The sequence below is a fragment of the Amblyomma mixtum genome, chromosome 6, assembly GCF_055824585.1.
Source record: "Amblyomma mixtum isolate Tamu chromosome 6, ASM5582458v1, whole genome shotgun sequence".
NCBI classification, from domain to species: Eukaryota; Metazoa; Arthropoda; class Arachnida; order Ixodida; family Ixodidae; genus Amblyomma; species Amblyomma mixtum.
The window spans coordinates 24,888,079-24,909,654 of NC_143017.1; the positions used below are offsets into that span (position 1 = coordinate 24,888,079).

General features: G+C 49.5%; 1 protein-coding gene across 4 annotated transcripts in view; it reads right to left on the reverse strand.

The window, feature by feature from the left end:
* Positions 1 to 21,576, reverse strand: part of LOC149338440 (uncharacterized) — a 142,028-nt gene that overhangs the window by 46,481 nt on the left and 73,971 nt on the right. Inside the window, exon 1 of one of the 4 annotated variants that reach the window (XM_089547657.1) lies at positions 9,163 to 11,171. The exons of the other annotated variants lie outside the window; for them this stretch is intronic. The gene's annotated coding sequence lies outside the window, so the exon portion shown is untranslated. Of the gene's footprint in view, positions 1 to 9,162; positions 11,172 to 21,576 lie in introns of those variants that run through there. 4 annotated transcript variants of the gene reach the window in all.

A 21,576-nucleotide genomic window follows, 5' to 3' on the forward strand; every position in this document is an offset into this window, starting at 1 on the left:
AACAAGGAGTGACAGTGAGCTGCCAGAGACAGAGAGAGTGAACACTAACTTAAAGCATACTAGGTCCGGGTCACAAGCTCAGTTCGGCGTCGTATGTGATGGTTACCCAAGGAAGGGGTGATGTGCGCCAAGTTCGACTATCGGTCTATCGCTTTCAGAACACACACGAAGAAAGAAGGAATAAACGGAGTAAAGAGTGTGTCATGGCTCGGTGCGATTCAAAACGCAAGCGAGTCAGTAGAAATTGCCCCAACTAGCGAGTAAATTTCAGTTATCGCCTGCGCAAAAAAAAAAAAAAAAAGATGCCGAGGAGCTAGCTCATTCAACATGGCACGCAGCGTACTGACAGCGCCGTACTGACAGGCGAGTACTGACAGCATGCGAGGCAATCGGGACCATTTGCCTGATGCCTTTTGTGCTGCCCAAGACAGGGCTTCGCGCTGTGCTTGGTTCCAAGACAAGCGCCAGCGGGTACGGGCGGCAGTTGAAATAAAGCGCGGCTCCCGCTTTTCAGCGCAATTCACGCGACGTTACAAGCTTGTTATATGCGTCGTCGCTTGTTGGGATCTTGCTCCCAAATTCGAACTCATGACACTGTCATCGTTGCTCCGCACGCATTCTGCTAACCGCGGAAACGGGATGAGCCACGCTTTCTTTGAACTGCCGCCCGTATACCCACCGGCGATTATCTTGGAACCAAGCACATCGCGAAGCCCTGTCTTGGGCAGCTCGAAAGGCCCGAAGCGGATGATGTTTCTAACGAAGCACGGATGAGAGCGCTGTAATCGCGGCGCATCCGGGCGCACAGAGCGCGCTGTCACGTGGTATTTTTTAAACTCCGCGGGCTTTCGTATTTCCGGAATAAAAACGGACACACTAAGTCTATCTCATTGGAAGTGCCTGGGTTGGGCAATATTTGTGGAGCTACACAACTTTCCTATTGACGCCTGAACGTTTCAAGCTACATTTAAAAAGTTCATTTATTTATCTTGACTAATTATTCAAACAGGACGAGCGAGAAAAAATGGTACTGTAACTTTACACAAGCTCTAACAACATCCACACGATTTCAGTTCTGAAGAACGCTTGTTTTTTTCTTTAATCTTGGTCCAAGTTAGCTGGGACACCCTGTATAAGCGACTAAAAAAGCATGCGCCAAAACAAGGTTAAACGTGCCTGCTATGCGGGAAAGAACTACAACTTATTTAATGTCTTTTTGTTAAGAAGTTTTGCTTCTTTTCGAAATAAAAAAAAAGGAAAATGCCGACAAGTGCTTTTCTCCTGGGAATAAGCTGGGGTGAAAAGGGATGCGCTTGAGTCATAAAATGGTGAGAAATGTCTTTTTTTTTTCATTTTTTGCTTCTCGTGTTTTGTCATGCAAAAGAAATACCGTTTATGGTGCCCACTTGTACGCATAGCTCGCGCGCCAGTTTCCCTTGTTCTGCGAAAATGAAGCTGCCTGTGCCCAACGAGATGACGACATAAAGTTACTCCATTGAAACGTTCTTGGTGCGCGCACGACTTCCATTCTCCATTCATTATTCCACCTATAGCGCGCCTTTCACCCCCACCAGCTTCAAGGAATCTTTATAGGGAATGTTCACTTTCTTGGACATAACTTCACCAGCAAAAGAACGAGACACGAGGAGAAGAACACAGGACAACGCGTGCAAGTTTGATAGACAAATTATCTGTCTTTTGTTGTTTGCCAGTGTTGGAGCGTGTATCCACTCCTCGGTGATCTGCCACTTATGTATTTGTTTGTTTTGTTTAGTGTGTCTGATACGCGTGCGTCTTCTGGTGACCTAGGTTGGCCACTTCTCGGTTAAACTTCAGTTGTTAGTCCAGCGTTGTCCTGTGTTCTTCTTCCCCTCGTGTCTCGTTCTTTCGCTGGTGAAGTTATGTCTGATGTACACCAACTAGCCCACATGGGTACCTTCTTTCACTTTCTTGGCTTACTTGTTCCGAGCTTGTGCAGCCCACACGTATGCCCTCTCATTATTGCCGCCAATTCCAATGTGGCTCGGGACCTATATACCCTTGCGTTGAGGCTCTTGTAACGTTGCGGACGGTATCGCGCACTAACGATGCGACTGCATTTCTAAGGTGAAGACCAGTGAGTACGCTTAGGGAATCAGTGCAAATAATGCTCAATTTTCTCACTTATATTTTGAACGGCCACACAGATGGCACAACATGCAGCAGTGAAAAACTATTGCCTACTGCGGAAGCACTACTGTTTTATTCCTTTCAGTCATTCCATACTACTGCGCTTTCGACGTAAGAAGATGTCTTCGAAACGTCTAAATAAAGCTGAGCCTAACTGTCAGTATGAGCTATTCTGTCACGACATGCTGTGGTGGGGTTCGTTTCTTAAAGGGAGACTGAAGCACTTTTTCTGAAAATCGGGCTGGCAGCGGCATCCTATAGTTTTTCATGCTGTATACTGGAATATCGCATCCAAATAAGGCAAAAACAAGCGCGAATTTCCTTTTTTAGCCGAAATATGCGGCCTGTGCCGCGGGGCACGCCGCGCGGCGCGCTGCCGCCCGTGATTGGTCAAGAGAGGTCGTGACGTCACTTTGAGGACTGGAGAAGCTGCCGATGCGGATCCGGCGCTGCGTTGAGTGCAGATCACAGCTTTCCGTGTCGTTGTAAAAGCGAATACGGCGACTGTTTTTTTTTACTGACCATCGAAGAAAAGCATACTACAGTTTGCTCATTCCACGTATCGCCTGAAACCAAAAAAGACACAAGCAAAAAATTCTATGCGTAGCACAAGCATACGCCAGCGTCAAAGACGCGATGCAGACCGTGCGTAAAAGGTGCCAGCACAACCTCGGCTCGTATTCTCGGAAAGGAAGGGGTGCGAACAATACTTAAGTCAATTACCACCACCGGACGCCTCCTGGCTCGCCCGGAAGCGTCATCCTAAAGAAAAGGCCCAAAGCACTGTATACAAAAAATCCTGTTCTCAGTACCCGGCGTTGCAGGTTGGGGCAAGAAAGTATTTCAAGGAAACGATGAAGGAGCACAAAGTTGGTGTTAAAATTAGCGAAGAGCAGTGGCCAAGCACTGCGAGGCATGTGACCACAAGATAGTGACGCAATCATGGTGCGCTGGAAACCAAGCCAAATAGGCGCACAAGGCTGCTTCTTCACTCCTGGCGCGTTCAGCAGATGCCAGAAAATATTAATCGCTGCCTCGGAAACGTTCGCCCTTCCTAGATTTGCAGTTTAGGTTCACTGAAGTAGTTGCCAACTATATGTGTGGTTAAAAGCCAAGCTAGCTGCAGCTCGCCCGCTACCACAACTTGATGAAGAAACCGAGTAAGGTTGCGGTGTTTTTTTGCAAAAACGCGGTTGGCATTATTTCTCTCCTAAATTTGCATCCGAAATCAACGTCGAACGCTTTCATTTTAATTGCTTAGCTAGGATTAAACGAGATGACGCATATGAAGAGCTTCGATGCTTGCTTGCTTTGCTTTGTTGTGCTTTGCTCTGCTTGCTTGCTTGCTTGGACACGTTGAACCGAGTATAAAATCACTAACCGAGCCTTGCTGAGCACGTCTCAGGTGCTCTGGCCGCACCTAAGCTGAGGACAGCGACACATGCTTAAGCCTCTATAAGGTTTCTTCAGGGGCTAAGTGAGCATGTTTCTACTTTTAAAAGAGACGCTTCTTCGGAATGGTGACACGCCTCTCATGCGCGAGAAAATCGATGGAACTGTGTCATGGTTCAGCCGCGCCTTTTCGACAGAAATCTCCAGAGGTCACATTAGGGACAAGCTCTGCCTGTAGCCGCTCTTACGAAAGTGTTTCGAGCAGAGTAAGCTTGCTTTAGTCGGCTTGAATTCTTCGTCACAGCAGCGAGCGGTTGCGCTGCGAGCTTGTGATCTTGCGGAAAACAGTGGAAGACGACACAGTCGCGGCCGTAGTTGTTCGTGGACACGAACGCTGAGTAGTACCTGTTGAATCTGATTCTCAAGGTCGGCTGACACACTTTGTACGTCACAACGCACGCAGTACGAGGAACAACGCATGCAGCACGAGAAACAACGCACGCTGAAAGCGCGCTCGGGTGCGCCGAAGCATCCGCGGCTCCTCAACATGACGTCACGCTGGCCGACATGGACGAGGTTTCCCTCTCCGCTGTTCCCTTCTCCTGCGCTCGCGCGGGGCGCGGGAAATTTAAACATCGCGTTTTGAATTCGTGATTGCGCCACTGTTTCAGCCAAAATCGAAAAAATAATTTCACAGACGTGATCAGCAATGTCACTACTTCAAAACCCTAGAAGGTTAGCTGATTCGAAAACCGCCTCAGTATCCCTTTAAGGAATAGTGTTGGCGTGTGATGCCAGACTGTGGCATATTCGGCCATCGATTCCACCGGTAATGTAAAGCGAACGGTCCATTCGAGTCAAGAGTGAAAAATATGCGACTCTTCATAAGAAACAGCCTACGTAAAAGCTCGCACAATTTTCACCACCATTTCCGCACATACAACTCGTTTGCAGGGCGCTTCACGGCAATTGAACATCATTGGTCGGCCTTTGTCCCCGGCAGCGCCTAACGGCGGCCGAAAGATCCAGCGCAGCACATGAAGCGATTACAGCGCGCTCTGCCGGAGGGCGTCACATGCACGACAGGGCTACCCCTGCTATCCACCTTCAAAAATGAAAAGAAAACAGGGCTGGTTTGGGTTGGTTTATGGAGGCTTAACGTCCCAAAGCGACTCAGGCTATGAGGGACGCCGTAGCGAAGGGTTCTGGGTTAATTTCCACCATAGCATTTCGCCTCCATCGAAATTCTCGAAATCCGACCGCCGCGGCCGGGATCGAACCCGCGTCTTTCGGGACAGCAGCCGAGCGCCGTAACCACGGAGCCACCGCGGCGGCCAGGGCTGGAAACGTCAGTGTCCAGTGCAAGTGAAGATAACCAATGTTCTCCTCTGCACTCAAAATCGTCGCGCCGAAAATTAACCAAGCGTTTGAAAACTACTGCTACGAAACTGCGCGCATCGGGGTAAACTGCAGTGGCTTCATAGGCACGGGCCAAGAGGCGGCTGCGCGATAAATGTCAACGGCGAAAGAACTGCGGCCTTTTCGCGCTAAGTGAGCCAATACAGCCACATTTTGAAAGAAAACAAAAATCAAGAGGGAAGCGAGTGACAGCATACTGGCAACTGCTAGCAGCGTGCCGAGTGCAGAGATCAGCTTCGGCGTCAACTGACTCACATCTGAAGACAGATTCAACCAGCGTGCCTACTACTTCTCATGCCGTGAATCAGGGTATTCTTGCAACTATCATTTAGCAAGCGTGATTCAAAGAGGCTTTTGTTCCGCACGTCATGAAGGAAAGCTTAACAATGCACCTGCAATACCACAAGCCGTCACCAGGACGCAGAGCAGTTTTTGGGGGGTACAGACGATTTCGCCCACTTTTTTCTTTGCTACTTAAAGCTCTAAGGACAGTTCTATAGTCAATTCCTGCAAGTAGTTTTCGAGCAGTCTATACCGACTGGTTAACTACCAAAAGATTGAAGAACTAGCAAAGTCGTACCGATGGCAACCGGTCAGACGCATCAAATTATCACCCCATTTCACCAACATCCATTGCCTGTAAACTTTTCGAACACGTAATATATTCGCAAGTCGCATCATCGCACCTCGATCATAACTCGTTCTTTCTCATTAAGCAGCACGGTTTTCGATCCGCTATCTCCTGCGAAAGTAAGCTTTTGAATTTACTACTGACCTCCACTTAAATCTGGACTTTCATTCCAAGCTGACAATTTTTTTTTTAGATTCTTCTAAGGCTTTTGATCGCGTACCTCCACACCGTCTAATCTCTGAACTTTTCGCACTGTCCGTCGAATCTCGCATTTTTAACATGGACGCACTGTTTTCTAACATATTGTTCCCAGTAATCGACAATTATTCTTCGGGTACTACTAAAGTAATTTCTGGCGCACCCCAAGGGTCAATTCTTGACCCTCTTCTTTTCCTCATCTTTGATCTTCCCTCCGGTGTTTCGTCCACTATTCGCCTCTTTGTAGATGACTGCGTCATTTATCGCCGCACAGCTACGAACAGGTATCAATTATCGCTCCAGACCGACTTGAAAATAATTGAACGACGATGGTACTCACGCTGACTTATATACCTGAACATCTCAAAGTGCCAATACATGCAGGTGACTGGAAAATAATCTAACCCCTGAACATCTCACAGTGCCAATACATGCAGGTGACTGGAAAATAACCTAACCTCAGTTACGCTTATCAGTTGCAGTCAAGCACACTAACGCAAGCCCAATTAATACCGGTACCTCGAAGTCACTACCTCGAGCAAAATTAACATGGTCAGAACATATACTGAAATTAGCAGCTAGTGCATCTAAATCACTCAGCCTCATCAGAGGATCACTACACCTGGCACCTCCAAGTGTTCGCAAATTACCATATAAAACTTTCACCCGTGCGAAACATGAATATGCATTTGCTATATATGGAACCCTCATTAAGTATACTTAATTAAAACCTTAGAAGCCGTTCAAAACCGCGCAGCCCGTTGCATTACATCAAATTATGATAGAAACCACAGCATTATAAGGATGAAATCAACGTTTAGCTTCAACCACAGCCGAAATATCACGGGACCGTGCCTCTATCATAAATTATATTACAGGTTTCCTGCCCTCCGTGAGACATTAATTCTAGCCCTGTCATAACACCATATCGCCTCTTTTATTTCCCTGAGCCTTCAGCGTTCACATGGATCATCAACAGCGTTCAATTAACCTTTTCACCAACCGCAATGGAAAACTGCAGCCAGCTACCGGACAACATTGTCAACAAGCGCGACCCTACTAAATTTGAACAGGCATTAGTCGACCTTTGCCGCGAATAAATAGTATTGAACATATGTCTCCGACCCAATGCTTTGAATAGTAAATTTTTCTTTTTCTAATTGTTCCCGCTTCCTACAGCCTACCTGCAACTCTGCATTGACTAGCACTGCATTGTATCATTAATAGTACTGTATTTATCATATCACATCCCATTGCATTGCACTACAATGTCTTGTATTTTATTAACCATTATAAGTCTTTACATTGTATTTAGTTTGTTCTATCATCCCTCCCTTTTATGTAATGATAGCGGCCCTAAAGCCGCCGCGGTGGCTCGGTGGTTATGGCGCTCGGCTGCTGACCCGCAAGACACGGGTTCGATCCCGGCCGCGGCGGTCGAATTTCGACGGAGGCGAAATTCTAGAGGCCTGTATACTGGGCGATGATGACAGTGCACGTTAAAGAACCCCAGGTGGTCGAAATTTCCGGAGCCCTTCACTACGGCGTATCTCATAGCCTGAGTCGTTTTGCGAGGTTAAACCCCCCGAAACCAAACCATAGTGGCCTTAAAGGGCAAATTAAATGACGATGATGATAATACAAGAGGGGCCACACTGCCGGAATTCGGAGCTTTCTGTAATGAAGGGCTCTGCTTTTATTGCAGGAAAAGACAGCATTTTTTTTTTTTTTTTCACGTTACGTACGTCTTACCTTTCTGACTCGATTCATTTCAGTGCACATATAGCTTACACGAACTTCTTGCGACGCTGCTCGTAGCAGCTTCCTTGCGTTTAAAACAGGAATCGCGGACAAAAACAACTTTACCATTCGATGTCTGTGACTGCAAGCACGTAGCTTTGAGATTTCACTAACAGTTGCCATGCGTGATGTCTTTAGAATGTTGACCGCGATGACACGTATAGTACGGCCGGGTTTCCCCCGCACTTTCGTGCGTGCACTCGTCAATCGCTACTAGGCGGATAAATTTTTGCCGACAAACTGAGATCGTCCAGTATGTCTCTCTCTAAGAAGTGTCGTATAGCGTTTGGTCCTATGGCGCATAAGCAATAAGGCCACCGTCTACCAAACACAGGTCTAAGCGCCTATTATTGTGGTAATGACCTGAAACTCTTTAAAAACGTTAGAGTTCAACAAAGGAATTTGTTCCTAGCAGAAAGCTAGGGCAGAAACGGATGTCTTAAACGTGGAACGCTTCCCGCGGAACACAGCCATCGGAGAAAGAGCGACCTGATCTGTACAGCTCTCGCATGTTTACTGAGGTTCAAGTCGACATTTTCAGGAAAAGCCGAATTTCTGAGAACAAAACTGCAGTACTCTCGGTTTTGGCCAGAACGCTGGACCTCGTTTAGAAGAGACGGTGTAAGCTTCGATGAGCGCGAAGTGCAAGTAGCACTAAAGCAACAGGAAAACAGACACACACGGTTGAAAAGGCTATTTGCGCAACCTGCGAATCAAATATTCAGCGCACCCACATTTAATTCTCCCCTCCCGCACATGCTGCTCCATCCACGTCCGCCAAAATACACACAATCCGAAGCGACAGATCGCGCTTTATGTAACTGCCGAAAGCCCGAAAGGCGCGTGGCTACATATTCATTACCGCAAACATCCCCGACCGCCACGCCCACTCCAAGCCGGTCAATTTCCATGCGCGGAGAGAACTCCCACCGAAAGAGATTTATAGCGCCGTCAACAAATTCATAAGCCGCCAGAAATGCATCGCAGAAGGAAGAGAGGGCTTCGTCGTAACGACGGGAACAGTCGATAAAGGAAAGAAGAATATAAAAAAAACGGGGGGGGGGGGGGGGGGTACCCCCAACACTCGCGGTTGGGGCGCGATAAAATACGTTTACGTGTCGCCACATTCAAAGCGGCTCAAACTCTTTCCCGTTCATGCATTTACTTTTCCCGTTCAGCCTTGAAAGAGGCGAAGCAATAAACAGAAGCACAAAAGCGCAACCCTTATTCCCGTTTGTAGCACTCTCTTTTTCTTCCCCCCTCTCTCACACTCTGGCGAGCGGCGGTGCCGTCTTCAATCTCGGTCCACATTCGGCGCGCCCCCTACTTTCGTATTCCCACGCCTAGTTTCCCATTCAGACGGGTCGGGTCGCTACCGTCGCGCGCCGGGCGTCTCGCCCCCGCAACTTGAGCGCCCCGCGGAGAAAGTTTACTTCGCGCCACTCTCTCGCGTGGCCGTCGAACTCGTTGAAACACTGGACTTGCGAAACAAGCCGCCCACGCGTCTCGCTGAAAAGGACGAACGAGGAGAGATCTATTTGCGTATCGCTCACCTCGGCGCTGCACTCCAACGTAGACGACAGCGTTTCGTTCTCGAGGCGATCCCGAGTGAAGAAGCACCGTGGTTTCACACACGCACCGACACACACACAGGGGGGCGGAAGATATCGTAGAGCGGCGGTTCACCGCGCCGCGCGAATAATTTCGAAAAAGGAGGTTCGCACACGCAGTCGGCGGCGGCGGCGGCGGCGGCACTGGCAAGCGTCAAGGCATGTCGCGCGGCGGCGTCGCCAACACGGCTCGAGCGAGGAGCGACGACAGAGCCGGCATTAGCGGCAGACACCGGCGGTCGACTCCCGCGACCAGCTCTCTCGCAGCGGCGGCGATGTGCGGCGGTTGCTGCCGCGAGCGCCACAGCAGCAGCAGCAGCAGCCGAAGAACACGGGGGGAAACGCTTGTGCGCGCTTGCCACGTCCTAACTACCACACGCACTGCGTGCAGGGAACGAACGAACGAGCCAGCGACGCGAGCGCGCGCGCAGCACACAGCCAGCGCAGAACACACGCACGCCCGCTCGCTCGCGGACTGGCACAGGAGAGAAAGCGAAAAGAAAGAAAAAGCACGCAAGAGCGAAAGAGAGAGAGCACAGAAAGAAAAAAAAAAGCTGGCTGGCTGCTGCCGCAGCACGCTGCTGAGCGCGCGGCGCGAGCTATAGAAGCGTTAGCGGGCACTCGCCGCTAGCTCGCTTTTTTCCAAGCGACAAGGGAAGGAGAGAAAAAAAAATGAAGAAAAAAAGGAAGCTACGTGGAGAAACGAGTATGGCGACTAAAAACAGAGGGCCCGCTGAGAAGAAAGAAGAACAAAAAGAGACGTGAGGCAAGAAGAGACGCGGACGACAGCCAGAGAGAGAGAAGGGGGGAAGAACGCGAGAGCGCTCGCGCGCGAGCGAGCTGCCGCAGCAGAAGCGTGAGATGAAAATAAAAAGAGAAAAGCGGACGGAATCCACCGGCGAGCGAACGCCGCGCGCAACGCGGCGGCTTCGAACGAAATCCGAAAAGAAGCACGCACGCAATAACAGCGCACGCACACGCACGTACACTGGCGCGTGAAGACCGAAAAAGAGCCGAAGGCACAGAGAGGTGAGGGGAAAAAAAAAGAAAAGAAGAGTAAAAGCTGGGAGGACCCAACGCGAGCTCGGCTCCCAAGAAGAGAAAAAAAAAGAAGGGAAGGCCGCCCGAGAAGCGAAGCTAATAAAAACCCGCGCGCCAGAGGGACGTGCAAAAGAAGACCGTGAGGGGGGAACCGATGCAGAAAAAAACAAGAGCGAGAAAGGACCAAGAAAGCGCGCGCCACCGCCGCCATGTATCGGAAAATAAAAGAAATGAAAGAAGAAGGCGACCGTCCAGCGGCCGAAAACAAAAACAAAGCGCCCAGTCGGAGGTGGACAGGAGTGGAAGGGGGGAAAAAAAAAAAAGAAGAGTTGGTCCAGAACAAGCGAGGATGAAAAGACAGAAAAAAATAAAACAGAGACCGTAGAGACCGGCCAGCGGAGACCGACGAACGTGCTCGAGGAGCAGCCAGGCTCTCGCTAAAGAGAGGAGGGAGAAGAAAAAAGAGAAAAGCGAGAGCGGTCCAAAGGCAGCGCGCTGGGCTCAAGCGAGAGAAAGTAGGCAGAGTAGAACAATTCTAAACTGGCTTCCCCCCAAAGCAGCACAAGGAGTCAGGGCTCGTCCCTCGCCACTAGCACCCAGCGTCTTTTTAATTTTCACCTCACTTTTTTCTTTTCTTTACACCGTTCCCTGTGAAGCGGGGCGTCGCCGTCGCCATCATCATCACCACGACGACGACGACGGTGCTGGACGCCAGGCTTCACCCTCCCTTTGCAGCCCTTCCCTCGCAGTTCCGATCGGCGCCCTTCTACGACTGCCCTTGGAGGCGTCCACGAAGGGCGATCATCAACGTCGCGAAGGGAGCTCCGTGCGCGAGGAACAGCTCCACATCGTCCGCCTCCCCCTCCCTTTCACGCTTCTTCCACATTTTCTTTCTATCATCTTCGGCGCCTCTCTTTCTCCGGCCTCACTCTTCTCTCCGTCCTCCTCCCTGTCAAGCCGCACCGGCTTCTTTCGCCCCCCCCCCCCCCCCCCCCCCTTTTGCGCAGGTTGCATCGTTTGCGGATATCCAAACGGAAGAAGCAGAAAAGCTAACGCTGGGAGATGCCGGACGGAGCGCCACGGAAACGGGACGACGTCTTCGAGGAACGGCTTCGGATAAGCATTCAGCATCGGAAGGCCAATGCTACGGGACGCACAGCGAGGTTGGGGCGGACACAAATAGAACAACAAAAAAAGGAAACATAAAAGGGCACCGCGGTTGACGGGACAAAAACGCTTTGCTAACCCGGACGCATCGGCGCGGCCGCGCGACCCCTCCGCAACTCATTTTCCGAGCAATCACGCGTCGGCGGCGCCAGAGGAGAGCCTCTGGAAAGAAGTCGGACGTCGTCGGCGCAAACAGCGGAGGACTTCGCGGAGGGTGCCGATGAGGGGAGGAGGGGGGCGCCCGGCGAAGAAACAAAGAAAAAGATGGAAGGCGTCCAGTTCTATTTCGTTTCCCAGCGCGCCGCCGTCTCCACTGGCGCTCTTTCTTTGTCTCTTCGCTATTTCTGACTCGCTGCTGCCAGCGCTTGCGCGATGAGCACGCGCGCGCGCCCTGCGCAAGAAGTAAAGGAGAAAAAAAAAAAGGGGGGGGGGAGCGCGAAATGGCGTGCAGGCGGCGGCAGCCTCACGTTCCTTTCTGCACGAGCTGGCGTGCGCAGACGACGACGCCAGTTGCGTTCGCCGGCGGCAGCGATTGCCATTACTCTATTTCCTTCATGGGCCCCCGCTCCTCGCACACGTGTGTGCGTCATCAACGCGGCGCTGAAGCCTCGGGCTGCTTGCTCGCGAGGAGAAGAAAAAAAGGGCGCGAGGAAAACGTCCAACTACCCCACCGCACGCGAGAAGCGAAAGGGCAGCACACGCTGCGGTCCTGTTTTTACCGCCCCCGCAACCAAGTAGCGCTGAAAAGCTTTCTGTACACACACCAAGACGGGCTGCAGACGATATGACCGACGCTTTTCCGCCCTGCCTGGAAACCCATTCTTGGCCAAGTAGCCTTGATGAACCGCATCACAGGTGAAAGGTCGAAAATCTCGACACATCATCTGCATTTTCTTTTCCATTAATGCGCCCAGCAAAGTGAAGCTTCCAACATTCACAGACTTGACATGGATCCGCGTAAATTTGGGCACAGTTCCGGATGAAGAGAACTGAATGAGGCGATGTAGACACACATTCTAATCGTACACTGCACTCCACCGGCAAGGCACGTTGGTTCGAATAGAATAAAAGTGGGCCTAGTGAATGCGTTGTGGTCTTTGACTTCGCGAAGTGTGTGTACTGATGCGTACAAGAGTAATACCCTGGCAGCGGCTGCAACACGCTGTCGCGTTACACTCTTAAAGGCGAAGCACAAGCTTCCTCCTTTTTTTTTTCTTTCTGCAATGCATCGCTAACAGGATGTCGGCGCTCTTTTCAGCGACGATGCATGCTCTCTTCCTGTCGCAGCTACATACCGCTTCTCGCTGCAAAGCGAAATGCGATAACAAGACCTTGAGCGCATTCAGTGTACTTTGTTCGGTATGCCGTCTTAGCATGCGGATTTTTCACTGTGTCCATTGCCACAAGCACCCCAAGCTGTTTTTCGGAGCTGCTCGTGTGACCCTGACTCGGCGCTTGTTCTTCCCGACCCTCACGAGGTTACGAATGGTCAGCCCGTCGATGTGGGGGTCCAACGCAAAGGTCTTTCCACTGCATGGTCGCGTCCCCAGGCCAGGCGTAACGTTCTCTCTCTGGGCCGGCGCTTTAAAATAGCCGCCACAAGGCTCACGGCAATGCTGCAAATCGTGGAACGCCACATGGGGAATCCAGCTTCCACAAGGCCACATTCCACACAAAGCTACGCTTGAAGTGATGACGGCACGACTTCAGCACAGCAAATTGCGACTCCCCCCCCCCCCCCCCCCCCTCCCTCCGTAATCTTCAATCAATCTTAATTTCTCCGGGGAAAAAACAAAGGAGAGGATAGACGAAAAAGCTATGATGAACCTGGCGGGCTCCCGAACCGAATGTAAAAATGCACAACTGCAGCGCCGCGAATGATGCAAAGAGCAAAGCAAAGGAGACCGATATGGAAAAAAAAAAAGGGCGAATAGAGTGGTCATGGTTAAAAGAAAGCAATAGCTGTTTTGCTCCTGGTTTGCGTACCTCCAAAAACCCTTTTCCACCGCGGTCTTCACTGCCGCAATGCATGCCCAAGTATTCGAACCGACTAGGATTTCTGCTCGGAAGGTTTCCGTATAAATTCAGAACCCCAGGTGGTCGAAATCAAAGGAAAGCCCAGGCGAGCCCAGGAGTCGACGGAGTTCTCCTGACTCGCCAAAACAGCCATTACTCAATCACTCCTCCCACTGATCTTCGTGCGCTTTCGTCCTTGATGGGTCAGCCCGAACTACAAGAAGGCAGCTGCGCTGGCTTTTTGAAAACGTCACGCTGGGACAACAGTCTCGCATCGGCACGGAAAAGGACGCATGCCAGCACGCGCCGCGCCTCTTCGATGGAGAGGGCTCTATCGCGAAGTCGATTGCGCAAATCGCGGTGCCTTCCGTCAACGGCGTCTCCTTCTGCGTGTGTGCCCAGCATTCGCGACAGAGTAGTCGAATTACTGCGCGCGGACGTCACTGTCGAACTTGGCAAAAACCGCGCTACGCGCAGACGGATCACTTCACGCGCCTCGCGAAGAACAATGGCGCGAGAGGCGGAACAATGGAGACCAGAGCGAGAGAGAGGAGCGGACGCTTTCCAACGCAGCACTGCTTCCATTCACGTGCGCCGGTGCCCTGACGGGACCGACAGCTCTGTGGCGAGTTGCGAAAGCGGATACGGTCGCCAAATACTACGTGTCTGAATGCGCCAAGTCCTTCGCGAAGACATGTGAATCTTGTTGGACCAAACGCTTGGGTGCACTAAAGTCTTGGCACGTGGCATGCAGACGCAGAGAACCAAGGGAATCTGGGAAGCGTTCCATATAACCGAGACACACGACACCTGCGAAAGAACACTACGGAAGTTCACTTTGCAGCAATAGACAACTTTGACGCATCGTGTACCGTGTTACCGCTACCGAACTACCGGGCATATACGACTGCGCATGCGCGACTTTTATCGGAGGCGACCGCAGTATACCGGGACGCACTTTTTACCGCGGTACCGCGGTGGCCGAAGGCCTACACCTAGAAATTCGCACTTGCTGTCGGCCCAGTCGCTTCAATGGCCACGAATCATCGCGTTTCCGATAAACTGTGACCTGTTCTCGGACCGAAGCTGCTGCATCTCCGTGTAATGCCGTACCTGTCGAAAAATTAGATGTGGTACTTCTGTTTTTTGTGTTTGTTATCGCCCGCCTTCAAATGACGTTCGTCTGTTCTTGCCTTTTTTATACTCTTTCTTAGAATTTGTCAGTGAAAGAAAATATACATTAATTCTAGGTGGTGATCTGAACATTGACATGTTACAGAATAGCAGGGTTAAATTGGAACTAGACTCCTGTCAAAACTTTATAACGTCTCCTACACGAATAACTACACAATCAACTACACTTTTAGATCTGTTTGTCACCAATATTGATCCTTCCCTTGTTAGAGCTGGCACTTTGATTTACGATATCAGCGACCACTTGCCTATATTTATGTTTGTCAGTCAAGTCGTTAACACGCCTACACGAATGCGCTCTGAATTTTCATACAGACGCATTACTCCTGATACGCTCTCCGCTTTTAGAGACTGCTTAAGCAGAGAAAACTGGAACGATGTGTTCACAGTGAGCGATCCTAACTTAGCGTATGAGTTATTTATGAGCAAGTTCTCTAAGGTATACCTTGCGTGTTTTCCTATCAAGACGTTTAGAATTTGTAAGAAAAGTAGGAAGCCTTGGGTGGATAAAGAGTGCCTCAAGCTTATTAAAAAATGGGACCAGTTGTTTAAGGCATTTATAGAGAGTAAGTCCCTTGAAGCCCTCAAAGTGTTCAAGAAGTACAGGAATTCAGTCACAAAACATCTTCGTAATGCAAAAAAGCAATATTACTCTAACCTGTTCGAAGCAACACAAGGACGCACAAACAACGTTTGGAAGGCACTAAACACTGTATTTGGTAATGATTCAGAAGCGGTAACCACAATCGTAAAAGATGGCATAGAACTTCAAGGCACTAAGTTAGCTGACGCATTTAATGACTTCTTTTTATCAATCGGTGGTGCTACCAGTAGAAACCCTGATTTAAGATATATGAAGGAGCGAAGTAATCCAACTATATTTTTAGACCCAGTCACTAATAGTGAGCTTGTAGCGACATTTTTAACCCTAAGCAATAGTAGAGCTGCTGACGCGGACGATATTCAAGTGAAACCTGTAAAATTTGCCATTGATGTATTAGCACCTTGTCTTACCCACATTTTTAATATGTGTTTGTCCACAGGATGCTTTCCTCAAAAAATGCAGCGAGCAAAAGTGACAGTTGTGTTTAAGAAGGGAAATAGAAATGACATGTCAAACTACCGCCCCATATCCGTTTTACCTGTATTCTCCAAAGGTTTAGAGAAAATAATTCTGAAACGCTTGACCTCTTTCACTGAACGTTACAACTTAATAACGTCTGCTCAGTTTGGCTTCCGCAGGAACAAATCTACGGAACTCGCACTGCTGGCCCAAAAGGAGTTCATTCTCGAAAACTTTGAGTGTAAAAATATGGCACTTGGGCTGTTTCTGGACTTTTCCAAAGCCTTTGACCTAATTAATCATGAAATTCTCCTTCAAAAACTCGATCACTACGGCATAAGAAGCATTTCGCATCAATTAATATCGTCTTACTTACAATACCGTACTCAGTTTGTCGTCATTGAAGGAAAACACTCCACATCAAAGTCAATCAAAACAGGTGTCCCACAGGGAAGCATCCTGGGACCATTTCTTTTCATTCTTTATATTAACGAGATAGTTCGCGTTGATGCAACGGCACATTATATAATCTATGCTGACGACACAAGTTTATTCTTTTCAGGCAAATCGTGTGTTGATCTAGGTATCCGAGCGAATAGAACGTTGTCCGAGATTAATGCCTGGGCTCAAATTAACTGCCTAAAGCTAAACATTAATAAAACGAAGGCTATTTTATTTCACCCCCGACACACACATGTCCAGCGACCCTCCATTTTTTTAAATAACACTGAAATTGAAGTGGTAAGGAGCTTTAAATCACTGGGCGTGTATTTCTCAGAAAACATGACATGGGATGATCACGTAAACTATATCGTTGGTAAGCTATCCAGGACAGCTGGCGTTATGCGCCGTTACTGCTACAATTTTCCCATACCTGTTAACATGCTCATATATAACTCTTTATTTTCCTCTTTATTAAATTACGCGTTTTCTGTATGGGCAACAACAACAGCTGGAAACATTAGCAAACTTACTGTCTTGCAAAAAAGGGCTTTACGCCTCGCCTGTAAAGTTCCATATCGCTTCCACACAGCAGGCCTATTCAAGAAGTACCACATAATACAAGTTTCATCGATGAACGATCACAGACTGTGCCGCTTATATAAACTCAGTTTAATAAAAAATAATGATGCCATCACTAGCCTAGCAAGGCTAGAGAAAAACATTTCTGCTTATAATGTGCGCCATCCTGAGATGTGGTATGTTCCAAAATGCAGAACCAATTATGGAAATCAAATGATAAAATTTAAATTGCCTACACTTCTGAATCACATGATAAAGGATGCTAACATTGACATATCAGATATAACACCAAAAGAACTGCGTTTATTGTTTGTATAATGTTGTGATATGATTTTCTAGTTCTTCTTGCCTGTTTTATACTAACTTTTTCAACGATGTTGCCATATCCGACTGTGTTCTCTTGCCGCACGCTTCTGTCCTACACCGTGTGTTGGGGGGTCAGGGCTTTTCAAGCTGTTCACACAGCTTTTCTCCTGTCCTCCTCGCAGCATCTTTTTGTTGTGGAATAAATTTCAATTTCAATTCAAAAAGGCGCCGATGCCGAGCGTATATTGCGGCGGCTTGTCAGGCGAGCGACCCCACGATTCGCGCTTCAACCGATAATCGCAAACCAAAATTCCAAGTGGCATACAACTTGAACAGTGTCGTTTCTACACTCACGTGCTTCAGTTATTGCAGAGTGCACACATTTGAAAAACACCAGAACGAGCACAGACATTCCGACAGTTTGTGCGTTGGCACGGCCGAACGGCTAAGCTCGTAGGCCGAAAGATGTATATTCGCACGTGAACAAGCGCACTTAAGACAATGTCGAAAAGGAAGTTTGGGGCGAAAAGTGTGCAGAATGCGCGACAACTGCCTCTTGCAACGCAGCAAAAACGTTAAGAGGCCACTGTGGAAACCGCATTGGAGTAATGCGAAAGCAGTGACGCCTCCTCGCCGCCACTAATTGCTCCTCCTTGCCTCCAATTGCTCCTTATTGCCTCTATGTCGATTGCGACGTCGCGTCTGACAATCGAATAACATAATTCACCCTAAACCACAGTTAATGAACCTTACTGTTTAATTCATTCGCATTTAATTCACACTTACATCGCTTAAATCACAATTTTGACACACCTAATCCACAATTAATTCATTTAATTCACACTTAATTTAATCCATATTGGATCATCCAATTCACACCTAATTTACAATTGATTTACTCTAATTCACCTTTAATTCATGCCAATGTATCGTTGTCACATTATACCCGCATTAATCCACCTCAATTTACAATTAATTCACCTTCATTCACTCTTATCCGACGGAGGCTCACCTTTCCCTCTAAAAGGAAAGTCAGAAGGCAGCCCGCTGTCGCTCTAGACTGGGTAAGGCTTCGCTATAGCTTCTTCACTTTCCGTTGCTTCCATCATCATCATCATCATCAGCCCGACTATGCCCACTGCAGGGCAAAGGCCTCTCCCATGTCTCTCCAATTAACCCTGTCCTTTGCCAGTTGCGGTCACCGTATCCCCGCAAATTTCTTAATCTCATCCGCCCACCTAACTTTCTCCCGCCCCCAGCTACGCTTGGCTTCTCTTGGAATCCACTCCGTTACCCTTAGGGACCAGCGGTTATCTTGCCCTCGCATCACATGCCCTGCCCAAGTCCACTTCTTCCTCTTGACTTCAACCAGGATGTGATTAACTCGCGTTTGTTCTCTCACGCAGTAGCCCGAAAACGTGCAGTGCCGTTCTCGAGGTCAGCTGCCACATACGCTCAACTTCTTCGGCCAACTCACGAGTCGGAACCAGCACGACGACGAGGGGCCCGTAACCTGGCGGTAAGGGCGGATGGAGGAGGACGTGGACGACTACGGGTAGCAGGCATACACGAGCGTCTTGCCGTCACCATTCTGAACGGTGGCCAACAGGTTCCCCCCGCCTTTGACCACAATGGGCCAGCACTGGGCTTCACTTTACGCTCAGGTACACATGGATGAGTTCAAAACCTACCATATTAGACGAAAGAATCGCCAAATACTGGTTTGGTTTGGTTCATTGGGGTTTAACGTACCAAAGCAGCTCAGGCTATGAGAGACGCCGCAGTGAAGGGCTCCGGAAATTTCGACCACCTGGGGTTCTTTAACGTGCACTGTGCGATGCCAGTGCACGGGCCTCGAGAATTTCGCCTCCATCGAAATTCGGCCGCCGCGGCCGGGATCGAACCCCCGTCTTTCGGGTTAGAATCATCTATAGTGAGACCAGCTGTCTGCAAACCGGCTCACATTTCCAATTCGTGCAGCATGTATTTTGTTTCGCGAAAAAAATGCAATAGAGAGAGAAGAAAAAAAAAAAGCGGCGGTGGTGGTGGTATTGTATATGACACCGAGATGCGAGGCTGCTATTTTCACCGGCGGTGATACGAACCCCGCTTGGGGATGAAGTTTTTTCCAGCTATAGATGCCGCTGTCATGACGACGATACGACGCTTCTGCCGCTACGGGAGTAATTGCCGCTGACGTTCGTATTGGCTGGACAACGGTGCATATGGAAGCTTCCTGCCCCTGGCTCGGTACCGTTGTATGCTAATAAAAACTGACTGAGCTCAAGCTATGCTGTGTAAGTCGTTAAACTAAGCGAAATCCAGCGAGACGTTGTCCGTTTCTTCTTTCACTTAATCCTCTGCCCATTTCGCTCCATCCAGTACGGTCCAGGTGTGTCCACCGACCGTAACCTACCACGCATTTCCCGAAAAATTCATATAACGCCTCCACGGACGCGTACAACTAAGGCTGCACTGATCGCACTGAAGAGTGATCGGCGAGAAGCGGTGTCCGAAAAACAGCTCTTGCTGTGATAAAAAAACGTAGAAGGTGAGTGCTCGCTGGCGCGCATTCGGCTCGTTGGGAGGCAATGCCTGGAATGTCTTTTAACCACACCCCAACGAGCCGCATTTTCGGACAGCTCCGCTCGACCGAGCCGAGCTCAATCTCGGCCACTGCAATAACCGCTGCCGCCGCCGCGAGCACCGCGAGCAGAAATCCGAGCGAGGCACGTGCAGCACAGGCCTTTTGTTCCTGGCCGCTGTAGCGCGCCGTCGAAATAGCGGGGCCGGTGTCGGCGCACGCGCGCGCGTGCAGCATGCAGTCATGCGGACACATCGCCCTTTTCTCACCGGCGGCGGCGCATTCGAGCAGAGCAGAACTGCGCCGCCGCATTGTTGCCTCTCTTCTCCGCAGGCGCGGCTAAAATGCTCCAATTCTCGCCCTCCGCGCGACAGGCAAAGCACATCGAGGCCCGAAGAAAAGCATCGCCAAGGACCGGGCAGAACCCGCGAGCGCCGTTCGTCAAGAACCGGACCGCCCCGTATAGCACGCACAATAAAACGAGTGGGGGAACGAAGAAAGAAAAAGGTTCGCGTGTCTTTGCAAGGGTGTCCCTCGTCTGCGCGGTCATTCAGAACCGAAGGGCGGCGCGCGCGCCGGGCTGCTGATCCTGCACACCACACCTCCTGTGTCGGCCAAGCGGTTCCTCTTATTACGGTGCTATCACCGCTGGCAACCGGCGTAGGCGGTGGGCCCACCGCTGAAGCGGGGCACACCGAGCACGAGGGCTATCGGGGCCCTCCGCAACGATCTGCATGATCTGCCCCAGCTCGTGTGAAGCGAGCAAAAGCGCCTGCTTGGCTTCAACGAATCCTGAGGCACTCATGGAGGTCGCTTATTCATTCCAGTCGCTGGATAATCTCCTGGTCCATGCTCCGTAGGAGTGGCGCACTTCATAAAACTAACCCTTTATAAAACATTAGTACGACCAAAGTTAGAATATGCATCTGCAGTTTGGGATCCTAATATAATCACACTGATAAACACACTAGAATCCATTCAAAATCGTGCAGCACGTTTCACCTTATCTAACTACTCCCGTTACGCCAGCATTACTTCTATGAAAAACACACTTGCCTCACCAGACCTTTCTTCGCGCCGGAAGTGTTTTCGACTGTGTCTTTTCCACAGACTGTATCATCATAACCCTCAATTAAAGGATCATCTTTTTTCGAGCCCATCACACATTTCATCCCGTTCCGATCACATATTTAAAGTTGGTGTTCCATTTTCCAGAACAAAATTGTGTCATGATTCTTTTATTCCTAAAACCAGCGTTGACTGCACTCTAAGAACAAAAGGAGTGCGGGGAACTCCTTTCGATGGAGTATACGCTTGTCCCATATTTCACTCCTTTATCCAGAGTCGCCGCACTCCTGCTAGGCGCACTCCCTCTGCAGGAGTAGAAACACTCCTTTATTACAAATGGCTGGGAAAAAAAAAGCTGCGCGAGAGGGAGGATTCGAACCAGGAAACTCTGCATTGCGAGCCGAGTGCGCTACCTCTCGCCTATACTCGGGACGAGTCGCAATGCTTTTCAGTAGTTATATATGCTAACATTTTGAGTTCAGCGGCAGTTTTGTGCGTATATGTCGCGAGTTCTGTTCTCTAAATTGGTAGATCGCTGGCTGGTTAGAGCTGGCACAGCTCAGTAAATGATGAAACAGTACAGGCAACACCTGAACGCCACAACGCCACGGTAAATCTTTACTCGACAGCAATTTCATGGTGCACAGTACGTTGACTCGCCCTTCGCGAACGAGTTAACTGGTGTCCTGATGCACTATTATTCGTATTAAAATGATGTGTAGCTTCCCTAGAGCACTCGTCGATCGTTCATACCCTAGTAGGAATGCCATATAACGTGTTTAGACTAATGTTTCGCCGTCGACCGCGAAGGTTTACGGGATCTGACAGAAGTGTTTTCCTTTAACAGAAGCATCGCTCGTTTCTGCGAACCGCTTTTTCTTGGAGGTTGCTGTGC